The 13,203-nt window shown below is 40.8% G+C and overlaps 1 protein-coding gene across 4 annotated transcripts in view; it reads right to left on the bottom strand.

Annotated features, from left to right (window-relative positions):
* LOC115255007 (uncharacterized) overlaps positions 1–13,203 on the bottom strand; it is a 717,425-nt gene that overhangs the window by 364,105 nt on the left and 340,117 nt on the right. The window lies entirely within an intron of this gene.

Genomic DNA, 13,203 nt, shown 5'->3' on the forward strand with positions numbered 1-13,203 from the left:
GATATTCCTGAAAGAGAGTATGTTATTGTACAAAATAAAAATATAATAGCATACAGGAGTGATGCATGCACAGCAAGGAAATAGATAAAACTCTACTATTTAAGGTTTTCAATATTTCACTAAATAAAGTAGAACACAGCTCATTCACACGCACATTTATTCTCAACCTCCCTATGGTTTATTCATCTGAATCCGAGGATTCCGCTAATTCGTAAATTTCATTGATTTTGTTTTTAACCTTTTCTCTGTCCTCTGCTAACTCTTCCCATTCTTCTAAACTTAGATCTCCAAACCTGTCAACATTTTGTCGAATGACGTCGAGTAAAGTGAATGATGGTCTTCCTTGCTTTCTATAACCTTTCTTGTACTTAGCAGCTAATTTAAGTAAATGATTGTCCTCCATTCTCATGACATAGCTCCAGAACCTCATTTGCAATGCTCTGACTTTTTTGGTTACGGTTTTCCCTCGAAGTATTTGTGCCCTAGTTGGTGTGTCATGACGGTCTCCGGTACAACAACTGGCCAGTTCCTCAACTATTTGCCTCTCATATTCCCGCATAGACTTGCGAGTGTGTTTGGTAATAACGGAAACTTGTGATCCAAACGTCATCGTTGGTGAAATGATAGAATCGTACAACAAACTTCCAATTTCAACACTAGGTTTGTTTTCTTTGGCAAACGCGATAACTGCTTTGGATGATTTTATTGCTTTTTGGCACCGTGATTTGGTTGTCTTGCGACGGCACAGTCGGTCTGTTATTGTAACTCCCAAATAGTCTAATTCCTTGGAAACATCGTATCTACAGCCATCGATTACCAGCGACGTTGGTGCGTCTCCTTTAGGTGCTCTCACAACGATTTTGGTTTTAGTATCGTTGAGTTTCAGATTTGCTTCCTCCAGGTGTTTTTTCAGTGCTGGTAGTAGTCTATCTAACTGTTCTTTGCTACAGGCAATAATCAAAATATCGTCAGCATACACTAATATCACCGGATATCGGATGTTGTGCACCTGATCCAGGTCGAAGAAGCCTCTTAGGTCAGCTTCTGTTTTCCGCAAAACGTCCTCCATTATTAAGTCGAAGAGATAAGGGGAAAGTGGGCACCCTTGCTTTATTCCCATACGGCGGCTTTCCTCTGGCGTTTTCTGTCCGTTCCAAAGCGTTTGATATGATTCCTCTCTGATGCATTCGACAATTCTACGAATCAGCCCATTCGGAGCCCCCTTTTGCTCTAATATTTCTGGAACATCCTTAAGTGAAATTCTGTCGAATGCTTTACTAATGTCAAGCGACATCACTATCAAGTCATCTCCTGCGTTCCACTTCTCTTCGAGAATTCGTTTTGTAACGAACAGATGATCCATGGTCGATCTGCCATGAAGGAAAGCTGTTTGATGACAACCAATAGGGCTAGTACACTTGATCAGATCTTGAAGTAGCCATGAGGCATACATTTTGTACCCTGAACTACTCAAACATACCCTCCGGTAGTCGTTTTCGTTTTTCGGATGCGCAGTTTTAGGAATTGGTACAAGCAATGACTGCCTCCATTGAGATGGTAGTGAGTTTTCCGTCCATATCCGCTGAAGAATATTTTTAAACTCTTCCACCGTATCTGCATTCGCGTATTTGATTAACTCGGCAGGTATTTCATCTAATCCAGGTGCTTTATTATTTTTGCTCTCTCTGATGATTGTATCCAAGTCTTCGACGATCGGCATGCTGCATACTTCCTCATCCGTCTGGTTGATTTGTCCCGGTAGCAGAAAATCTCCTTCCTCCGCGACTCTCCATTTACGCATCGAGATATGGGGTTTACGGATGCCACCCGACTTTTTTCTATGTTTTTTTCATATACTGATGAACCCTACTGATCCTTTCTCCTAACTTGTACTTTTTCAGATTTTCGAAGAAATATTTTTGATCTCTGGTTTCTTTTTCCTTGCACAATCGAGAAAATGTAGCCTTTGCGTGTTTTGTCTGTTCAATAACGTTTTGGTTGTAAGGGTGCAACTTATTTCTAAAGGACCACTTCTTCACTTCCGCCATCGCTTTTCTGCGCGATGGTGACAAAGGTACCTTATGCATTTCGGAAATCGAACTGTTGGCGGCGTTCTTCAATTTAGCAACAAAATTTTTCCAAACTTCAGAGATTTGTTTTTCCTGGACATCTATTTTCCTATCCGATAACGCTTTATGGTAGTCCCCCTTGAATTTTTCCTGTTGAAGCAACTTCAAGTCCCATTTAGTTCTTGTGCGATCATTCAAGGACCTCTCGCCAGACGAGATGTCTGGGCTGCATTTGGTTGTATTAATAAGACAATACAGCAGTTTGTGATCGGTATCCACGGATTTTTCCCAAGTAGCGTGAACCTTCCTTAAGAATAGTCTGGAGTTTGTTTTTGTCATTATGTGGTCGATCTGTGAGCCTTTGTTTCCTCTAGTCCATGTAACTTGAAATGATTTGTCAGACATTGTACTCCTCAGAGCGAGATTGTGTCGCCGTACGAAAAACTTCAGTTGCTCTCCATTCGCATTAGATTCTTTATGTCCCAAAAATTTTCCGAAAAGACATTTGTCAGCTTCAATCAAATCGTCCCCTCCTATTTGAGCGTTGGTGTCTCCGATACAAATAAGATTCTTAAGATGTTTAATCGTCATGATACATCGACCCAAGTCACTCAAGAATTTTCCATAACCGTGATTAGGAGCATGTATGTTAACTATATAAAGAGTGACCCTTTTACCGCCTATCGGAACTACGACCTCGATCTTCTGTATGTTCTCGAATGTGTTATCTATACTCACGATAGAGATATCGACTCCTTTCCGAAGTAGGAACGCCAAGCCCCGGATATGATTACCTCCATTTCTTGAAATGTGCCAAGTGTAATCGCTGGTGAGTAGTTCTTCTGCATCCACATTCACCTCCTGAAGGCATGCCAGATGTATGTTCCGTCGTGCCAAACCATTGTTGATTAAGTCGCGCTTTGTTGAATCACAACAGCCCCGGACATTCCAGCTACATAGGCCTGGTAGATGTTGAGCGTAGTCATCGTTGGAAAACTGCACTTCTCGGACAACTCCTAACTGGTACACCCGCGTAACACTGTGAAACTGCCCTACTCCATCGTCAACTGTGTGGCATATGTTCACCTGTTTGACGTAATCCGCTCCTCTCCCATCGGGTACAAAACAATTCCAGACAGAGCCGCCCTGATCGTACAATTTCACTACTACCGAGCATGTGTTCACAATAGCTAATATTGTACTATAATCTGACAAACTAAGATTAATTTGGTTCATGCTCTCATATGCTGATATTGCCCTCATTTTCACAAATTCCTGATTTCGATGTAGATAGTTGGAAGAAACGTTAACGATGCTCTCCATTTTCTTTTTAAATTCTACCCTATTTACCAGGGTATTCAGAAGTTGGTGAGTAATCGCATAGTATAGAGATTCTGATGATGCTGGTGATATTAAATACTTCAATACGGGCGTGCTTGAGCCTGATACATCAAAAAAGTATCTGAATTGAACTCTACAGTCATCTTCCCAATCTACCATATCGTTGTTAGCAAGACCATCATTCCCACTTAGTTCTGTATGCCCCATGGAGGAATCCTGATCTATTCGATTAACTGTGCCCTGACCAGTCAGTTCTATAACCTCTCGAACACTGTCGTAATGGTTTACCCCATTATAGAAAATATTGATCGTCTCATTTCCAGCTCTACCCTCGAACACTAGTGGACTAGATTCGACCGAAAAGATTGTTACTCCAAGCAGTGTTGGTAAACTCACACTCAAAGCACACTCATGAACCGCTCCTGCATGAGCAAACTCGCACGCGATTCTGAATCGTTTTCTCACGCGCGAGAATTTCATGCAAAATCTCGCACTCACGAGTCAAGCGCCGAAATCTCGTTCTCTTGTAAAACGAATCCAAATCAATTTGAAGGGCATTCGATGTTGCTGTACGCTAGATTTGCTTTTGTTCTATCATACAATCCTAAAAACTTCGATGTAAACATTAAGAACACCAAGAAATAAAGGAATGAGTGAAATCATGAGTCAACTCATGCATGATTTTTTCGGCGGTGAGTTTGGCGAGTCAAGAATCGCGCGTGAAACAACTCAACCATGAGATTTGAGAATTTGAGTTTTTACCAACACTGACTCCAAGGATATCTCGGACTGCAGCTATCGACTCTGACCCTGCCCATACGCCGTTCTGACTAATGCTATGCAAATAACTTGACACGATTGAGTCATGCCTATCCTCTTCCGGCCACGAATCTCCTCTCTCTATTGCCTCTGTTATGATAAGGTTTCTGTAAGTACCAGCGGATTGGTAGAGGTGCCTCACACATTCCCTGCGCATAACCGAAACGGCCTCGTGAAATACTGCATGAGTATGTTGCAAATCCGTCAACTGATGCACGATTGCAGAAAACAAGCAATTCCCGTCGCCGGGCATCAAGTCAATTTTGATTTTGTATTTGTTATTGACCGTCCTCTCCATGGTGTACGAGTTGGTGTCTTCCCTAACGCAACCTGGTACAACGAAATATGATATAGGATCATCGTAATTAATTTAACTATACTTCCAAAAATGTCTCGTTTCATTTTACCGCTTATAACTCGTTGAAAATTTAAAAATCACTCGATCTCGCGACAAATCCTGGAGTGCGATCTTGTTACCGCCTGTTACTTGTCTGAGTTCTTTATGTAACAATTCGATCAAAACTGTCAATTACCTACACGCAACATGAAAACTTTTTGCTGGAAAAACAAATACGTCCATATAAATTAAATTCTTCTGTGTATCCCTACATACCTTTACATACCTACACGGAGAAATCAAACTACCTAATTTTTGGGTCGATTTTACTCAAAGCTGAGTATATCGAATAAACTAGTTACCCAAAATTAGGGAGTGTGTGTAGTGACGGCTCGGCAGCTGGAGGCCAGATTTGCGCGCGCGTTGCCTTCGGTACCCCGATTTAGTTTTTTTTCCATTTGCGTGTTGCGCTTTTTGATACGATTGATGGCAGAGGAAGAGATCCGGCTTCAGTCAGTGTGTGTAGTGACGGCTCGGCAGCTGGAGGCCAGATTTGCGCGCGCGTTGCCTTCGGTACCCCGATTTAGTTTTTTTTTTCCATTTGCGTGTTGCGCTTTTTGATACGATTGATGGCAGAGGAAGAGACCCGGCTCCAGTCAGTGTGTGTAGTGACGGCTCGGCAACTGGAGGCCGAATTCGCGTGCGCGTTGTCTTCGGTGCTCCGATTTTTTTTTCGTTTCGCATTTTTGGTTCGATTAAGGCTCAAGCATCCGTCATCATTTTTCGAAAAATAAAAAGCAGTTTTCTCGCTGTAAACCAAAACAAGGGTCATGAAAATATATTCACTGCATTATATTCCTCATGTGGAGTACAGTGAATATATTTTCATAGCAAAAGCTTTTGTTTTGAACGAAAAAACTGCTTTCAAATGTTTGATGATGACGATGATTTCAATGACGAAAAGTTCAACGTTAATGGCAGGCGATTATCCGGTGAGTTTGTTCCTTGTTATTCTCTTTCTATGGATTCTACATCAATTATTATATTAATACAATTTTATACCATATGTTTATAATACCCTCTTTTCAAATATTTTTTCATTGACTTTGTATAGTTCGTCACCATGAGTGTCGACTTGGATTTTTGTTCCATTTTGTCACTGTTCGGGATGGCAATTTACAAACTATCTCTTCTTTTTATTGAATTTCATTTTTTTTTGTGCAATCTCTTAACGACATACTGTTTTTCTATGTATCTGTCCATGTATATTTGTTGTATGTATTTTTATGAATAAATATTGAGCGATCACCTTACGTGGGTGGTCAATTGTTTGCTTTCCGCGTGAAGCGAGCAATAGCGCATCAGATTGCATGTTTTGACACGTCTTTTGTTGTAAATCTTGAGTGTCCACCTGACGCGAGTGGCTGATTGTTTACTTTCCGCGCGGAGTGAGCAATAGCACTTAAGTTTGTATGTGTTGTCGCGTCTTGAATAGTAAATATTAAACGATCACCTGACGTGGGTGGTCGATTGTTTGCTTTCCGCGTGATGCGAACAATAGCACTTTGTTGCTTCATTTGTAGTAAATATTGAGCAACCACCTGACGAGGGTGGTTGGTTGTTTGCTTTCCGCGTGAAGCGAACAACATCACTGCAGTTTGCATGGCATACTGCAACACCAAAAGGTCATATTACTTATCGAAGTGAATCCTGACCCAACGATACCTGCCCTACTAACAATCACTCCTTCCTGCAGCCTTTGGTGGAGACGTGCGGTAAACGCCAACTTTCACATAACAAAGGTTGCTATTAACAATCCTTCACTCTTCCAACCTGACTGCAAGGACGTGGCCGGCGCCGTTATTGTACTGTTAAAGAGAGTCTCTGAAGCGTGCACAGTGAGAATGTTGACCACTCCCAGTCAATTATTCAGTTGATTCATTGTGCAACTGTCATTGGTTCGAGTCAATCACGGAGTAGCAACCATAGGTATGTGCAGTCAGTCTAAGCTAAGCTAAGCTAAGCTAAACTAGTTACCCAAAATTAGGTTATTTTCCCTCTTTCCCTCACCGATGTTGTCAAAAGCAAACAGAGATGCATCTACCCAACGAGGGCCCTTGAGCCCAATAAGCCAATTTTGGGTAAATGCAGGTTTACTCAAATTTGGGTTGAATGAGGGGGGGGTCTTGGGTTGAATTTACCTACTCTTAAGTAAATGTTTTTGCTGGAGGTGAAGGCAATTTACCTAGTGTGAGTTTAATCGATTTACTCAAATTTGGCTTATTGGGCCGAACTATGGGGTTGCGTCAAAAGAACTCAATTTTGGGTAGTTTGGCGGTTCCGTGTAGCATTATGTGACCGACACTTCCTACCAACATAGTTTGCACGCTTGTAAATACGCATTCATTCATACCAAGCACACACATACTTGTACTCACGTGTCTGAGAGTTATGATTCTCAGATTCCCAACCTTCCGCGCTCCGTCTTGATGCAGCCTGATGCCACACCTGATACGCTGTGGCAGACGTCGGTTGGTTCAGCCATATACATGTAGCAGTAGCATACACATATACACCCCATCAATCTCCACCGCACCCGCAGCAGATCTTCGTCAGCAGTCATCATGATGATCATTACCACCGCACACAGAGCACATTCTTCTCAATAATAGCACACGCTCTCTTGACTCTCTCCACGAACACTCATTTTTCATTCACTTTAGCAAAACAACAGTCGGCTCAGCACCAGTCCACACTAGCATATGTGTGGATGGTTTATTTACTGCTGCACAACACCACCACCCACCACAACCACTATGCCATGCAAGGGTTAATCTCGCTACTCCCGTGTTTTTCGATGACGACCGACCGACCAGCACCATTCGCACCACTACACTTTCAGCTGTGGCAAAATTGCGCTCACGCATACGAACACAACCGTGTCCGCATCTTTCTTCCTCCATTTTCTCACTGCGGGGACAACCGCAAATGGACATTGTAGATTCACTTTTCCGGCTCAAATTCACATCCCATCACTAACCGCCACCCAATTACGACGATTGCGTACGTATTCCCGCGATTTACTCACTTTTCGCGATCGGATTCAACCGAAATCAATCGAAAAAGTTGCGATTTATCAGCAGCCCGAAAAACACTCTTCCTATGCGCACGATCCCTCAATCTCCATCTTGTCAATATATTGCATCAAGATATTAAGGACAAACGTCTTTAAATCCCGCTTCAACAGTGCATCAAAACTTTAGACGCACAAATCTCAAGAAGCAAGCTTCAAACAACAATGAATTTTATTATTCTGTTCTTGCTCACTTGAAATAAGCTTAAAATAAGAAGCTCAGGTGCGCTGGTTTTGTTTACGAAGAGATTTGTGCCCTCAAAATCGTGAGTAGGTGCCAAAGTCGGCCATTGCGGTGGCCATATTGGGATTCTAACAAGTCTGTCCTTAACCTCAAAAGAAGTTTACTTTTATGAGGACGTTTGTCGTTCAGGGTATCTAGGATACCCAGCGTATATCCCTTTCGTGACGAACCAGCACAATTGTGCTGTTGAGCAATAACAGTTTTGTGTAATTTTTTCAACTGTTTAGTCTTTGGTTTACCTGATGTAAATTGATTTGATAATTGAGCCATTACTTATACTTGCATGTGTGCGAACAAACTTTTGTTTATGTTGTGTGTGAAAGTGACCACAACAAGTTAAACAAAAAGTGAGCAAAAAAATTTTATCTGTCGCAAATTTTTAATTTTCGATTTATGTAGGAGGACAAAGCTAGGAATAGAAAGACAAGGAGTAGTTTTAGCGAATGCCAAAGAAAAAATGTTGATATGTTAAAAAGTCTGAGAGTTCTAGAGAGCGAAATTTGAGTAATTTGTATGGAAATTTCACTTTTTTGGACTCCGTCACGTTGGCGTTTGCTTGCAGAAAAGCATAAGCATAATTTTAGTTATCAAATAGATCTTGATGTATTAACACTTTTTCCGAAGACACGAACATTCAGAATATCAAGATATTGAAGCTTTCAAAGCGCAATTTCAATACACACTAGCGCCATCTACTGGGCTAATTTCGATTCAATTTATTTATCATAAGGTTGCCCTTGGGGTTCGTTCAAATATTACGTAACGCTAAGGGGGGAGGGAGGGGGTCCAGTGCTGCGTTATGCTTCATACAAAATTTCAAAATTTTCCATACAAAAGTTGTTACGTGAGGGAGGGAGGGGATCTACAATTGACGTATTATTTGAATGAACCCTTGGTCTGTGGAACAATTTTGTCCAACACAGCATTATTCTAGGAAGTCATGATCAAAAGATGCAATCATTCGTTCCGTGGGGTCTAATGGACCCCAGGGGTACAAAATCGCCTGGTTCAACTTTGACATCGAAAATAATCCATAGTACGCCATGAAACTATTGGTATTTTTTCCTAAATAACTCATCGCTGTGTAGTTTGAAGGTACTGTGAAAATGGAACCGATATATCAATCCAAACTTGTTTGCGGCCACTTCAAAGTGGCTCTGGGGTCCAATGGACCCCAGGTATCCATTAGAGGGTTAATAGAATTGCACAACTTTCGTTTGATTTTGTAAACTGTAATCGATAACTCAAACCTGATCCCATTGAAGCAAAATATGGCATACCTGTAAAGAAAAGAAAAAAAATATTGTTATATACATTTCTGAATTCTACCAATTGTTATTAGTGAGATCAGGCATACTTGTTTAGCTATTCTGAGTGGAATTGACATGTTCGTATACAATCATTATGGTTTTATCGTATTGAGTAGTGACTATTGGCGTAATCAGCTTTTTAACCTTCACAGTACCAGGTGCCAACATCAAAAGTTTAAAAATCTGTAACTTTGTCAAAGTTCATCCGATTTTGATTGAATTTTTACAGAAAATCACAAATGAGTTTAATTCTAGACATATGCTATGGAACCATAAAAGTTCACCGTTGTTCCGGATTTAGGCCGGAAAAACCTGGGGTACCCTAGGTACCGACTAGGGACTTTTTGAGGAAAACACTCGAAAACGTGTTGAAATTCGCAACAAATCAATTAATTTTAAATCTTTATTCAAGCACACCTGTACATGCACGGTTCTGCGACAGTAGAACATGTTCCGGCCGCGTAGCAGGCCGGAACCGGTTCCGGTAGGGACCCAAAGGGGACACTTTCTGAATTTCACAGAACCACATCGTTCGACGGCTCAAAATTCATGATTTTCCATGTGGATCTCAATAAACATAGTGCCGATGTCCAACAAAGGATCTGGCCACTTCCGGATATTCCGGAACCGGTTCCGGTAGGGACACAAAGCGGATACTTTCTGAATTTCACAGATCCACATCGTTCGACGGCTTAAATTTCATGATTTTTTATCTGGAATCCAATAGCCATAGTGCCAATGATCAAAAAAAGTTTTGGCCACTTCCGGATATTCCGGAACCGGTTCCGGTAAGAACCAAAAGAGGACACTTTCTCAATTTCAAAGAACAACATCGTTCGACAGTTCAAAATTCATGATTTCTCATCTGGATGTCAATAGACACAGTGCCGATGGCCAATTATTGATCAAGCCACTTCCTGGACATTCCGGAACCGGTTCCGGTAGGGACCCAAAGGGGACACTTTCTGAGTTTCACAGAACCACATCGTTCGACGGCTCAAAATTCATGATTTTTCATCTGGATGTCAATTGGCTTAGTGCCGATGTTTGACAATGGTTCTGGCCACTTTCGGATATTCCGGAACCGGTTCCGGTAGGGACCCAAAGCGGACACTTTCTGAGTTTCATAGATCCACATCGTTCGACGGCTTAAATTTCATGATTTTTCATCTAGAATCCAATAGCCATAGTACCAATGATCGAAAAATGTTTTGGCCACTTCCGGGTGTTCCGGGACCGGTTCCGGTAGGGACCCAAAGAGAACACTTTCTGAATTTCAAAGAACCACATTGTTCGACGGTTCAAAATTCATAATTTTTCATGTGGATGTCAATAGACATTGTGCCGATGGCCAATAATTGATCTGGCCACTTCCGGATATTCCAGAACTGGTTCCGGTAGAGACCCAAAGGGGACACTTTCTGAGTTTCACAGAGCCATATCGTTCGACGGCTCAAATTTAGTGATGTTTTATCTAGAAACCAATAGTCATAGCGCCAATGATCAAATATGGTTCGGACCACTTCCGCATATTCCGGAACCGGTTTCGGTAGGGACCCAAAGGGGGCATTTTCTGTATTTCACAAAACCACATGGTTCGACGGCTCAAAATTCATGATTATTCATCTTGATGTTAATAGGTATAGTGCCAATGGCGGACAATAGATCTGGCCACTTCAGAATATTCCGGGATTCCAATTAGAGCCCAAATAGAACACTATCAATAACCCCCTCGTTCGTTTAATCAAAATTCATGATTTTTTTTTATCAAGAAGCTATTGTTGATATTGTGGAGCGGACCTGGTGTGATGGTTAGAACACTTGACTATCACGCCGAGGGCCTGGGATCGAATCCCACTCCCGACAAACTCACAAAAATGTGAGTTCTTCCATCGGAAGGGAAGTAAAGCGTAGGTCCCGAGATGAACTAGCCTAGGGCTAAAAATCTCGTTAATACAGACAAAAAAAAATCAAGAAGCTGATAGTCGCAGAGCCAATGATCAAAAACGGTTCTGGACACATCCGGTTGTTGCGGAATCGGTTCCGCTAGGGATCCAAGAGGACACTTTCAGAATTTTACGTAACCCCATCGTGCAACAGCTCAAAATGCATGACTTTTCTTCCATTCATTGGTCATCCTAAGCAGCACATGTGTCACAGAAGAGCCACGCAGCGCAATTTTTGAAATCGACTTAGTTATAGCAGAAAGTGCCCAAAATAATATCCTTTATTTGAAGAATCTTAAACCCTGTAATGCGAATGTATTTTTGTTTACAATAAATATGACAAATCGTTCAATAATTCGGTAGTTCAACTGTATCGATTATGCTGAAACTGCACCAGGTATTGATAATCAGGAGTCTCGTAACCTCACTTTTTACCTGTGCTACGATTTAGAAATCAGTCATTGCGGTGAATTTATGATCAACAACAAAACGAAAATAATTGGAATCATTATTTTACATCAATCTAAACCTACTACAGCTCATTTATTCATAAAATTTAAAAATTAGTATTCGTAGAACAGGTACATCTGAGGTTAGATAATCGCCACTGCTGATAATATTTTATATGTATTTATGGCTTTAACCCATATCGGCCTGAGTCAGCGCAAACGAACTTATACTACTTTTAGTAAATACTCAACGAATTTGAATATATTTTCTACAGTTTACTCGTACATACATATTTCTAGTTTGTGAAAGTGAACAGAGAACGTCGGAATGGTCCCTGTGGCCGGATTTATTCTAGTGGGTCACTGGGCCAGATTCTTATAAAAATGGTTGTTTTTTTTTTTTTTTTATACACAGCGTATTTTCCATATGCATTCGCAATTCAATTCACTCTATTTTCATTAAAATTTACTCCTCCACCATCTTACACTGATTATCAACAGTTTTAGACTGTTTAGAAGTTATTGGATATGGCCACCGAGTGCTCAATTTCCAGAATTGTGTCGTTTTTTGTGGATGATCCCTTGAAATTATTATTTTTTTGTTATAACATTTCCTAGGGATTTTTTTTAGGAATTTTCATGCGTTCTACTAAGTTATTCTTTGTGATGAAATTTACCTCCTTCTGTTGTTTTTTCTTATTGGAATAACGCTCTTAGTGGAACAGAGCCTGCATCTCAATATGGAGAAATCCCAAAAACATTTCCTGGTGGAGTCCTTTGATAAATCCCTGGAAACACATGAGAAATATTGGACAAATTCCTTGAGCGATACTAGAGCTCCTCCAGATATTGTTGCTGTAATTCCCTATGTAATTATAGATGGGATTCCTACAAAGAAAGCATCCATTCCTGCAGAAATTTAAAAAAAAATTGTAATAAGTATAATCCAGATTTTTTTTTCAAATTTTAGAATCTAGCTTGATTAGTGAACCACTTGATAATTAAGTATTCTTGCGGAAATCATTATGATAAATTTCTGCAGGAATGCTGCTGGTATTTATTCAGGAATTTCTGGTGGAATGCACTTGGATGACCTGATGGAATTCTTTGGGAACAATCACAGGAAAAATTTTACAATCACAGTACGGATTTGTATAGGAGTATTGGGAGAAGCCTCTGGAGGAGCACTCTCATAAAGAATCTCCCATCAGGCATTTATGGAGACACGTCAAGTGGATTTTTTAAAGATTTTTCTATGGATTCCTTCAAGAGATCTCCTTGGCATTTCTTCACGGATTTCTATAAGAATGCCTTCAGTATTTCTTCTAGGGAAGTTCCCTCTGTGATTTTTACAGACATTTTCCAAAAAAATTCAACACCAATTCCGCTTGGAAAATCGCAAGAATGTCTGCCTTCTAAAAATCCTCATGTAATACCTGCAGAGATTTACCGAAACCGTTCCGGGAATATCCGGAAGTGGCCAGATCCATTGTCCGCAGTCGGCACTATGCATATTGATATCCAGATGAAAAATTATGAACTTTGAGTCGAACGA

The sequence above is a fragment of the Aedes albopictus genome, chromosome 2 (assembly GCF_035046485.1).
Source record: "Aedes albopictus strain Foshan chromosome 2, AalbF5, whole genome shotgun sequence".
Lineage (NCBI taxonomy): Eukaryota > Metazoa > Arthropoda > Insecta > Diptera > Culicidae > Aedes > Aedes albopictus.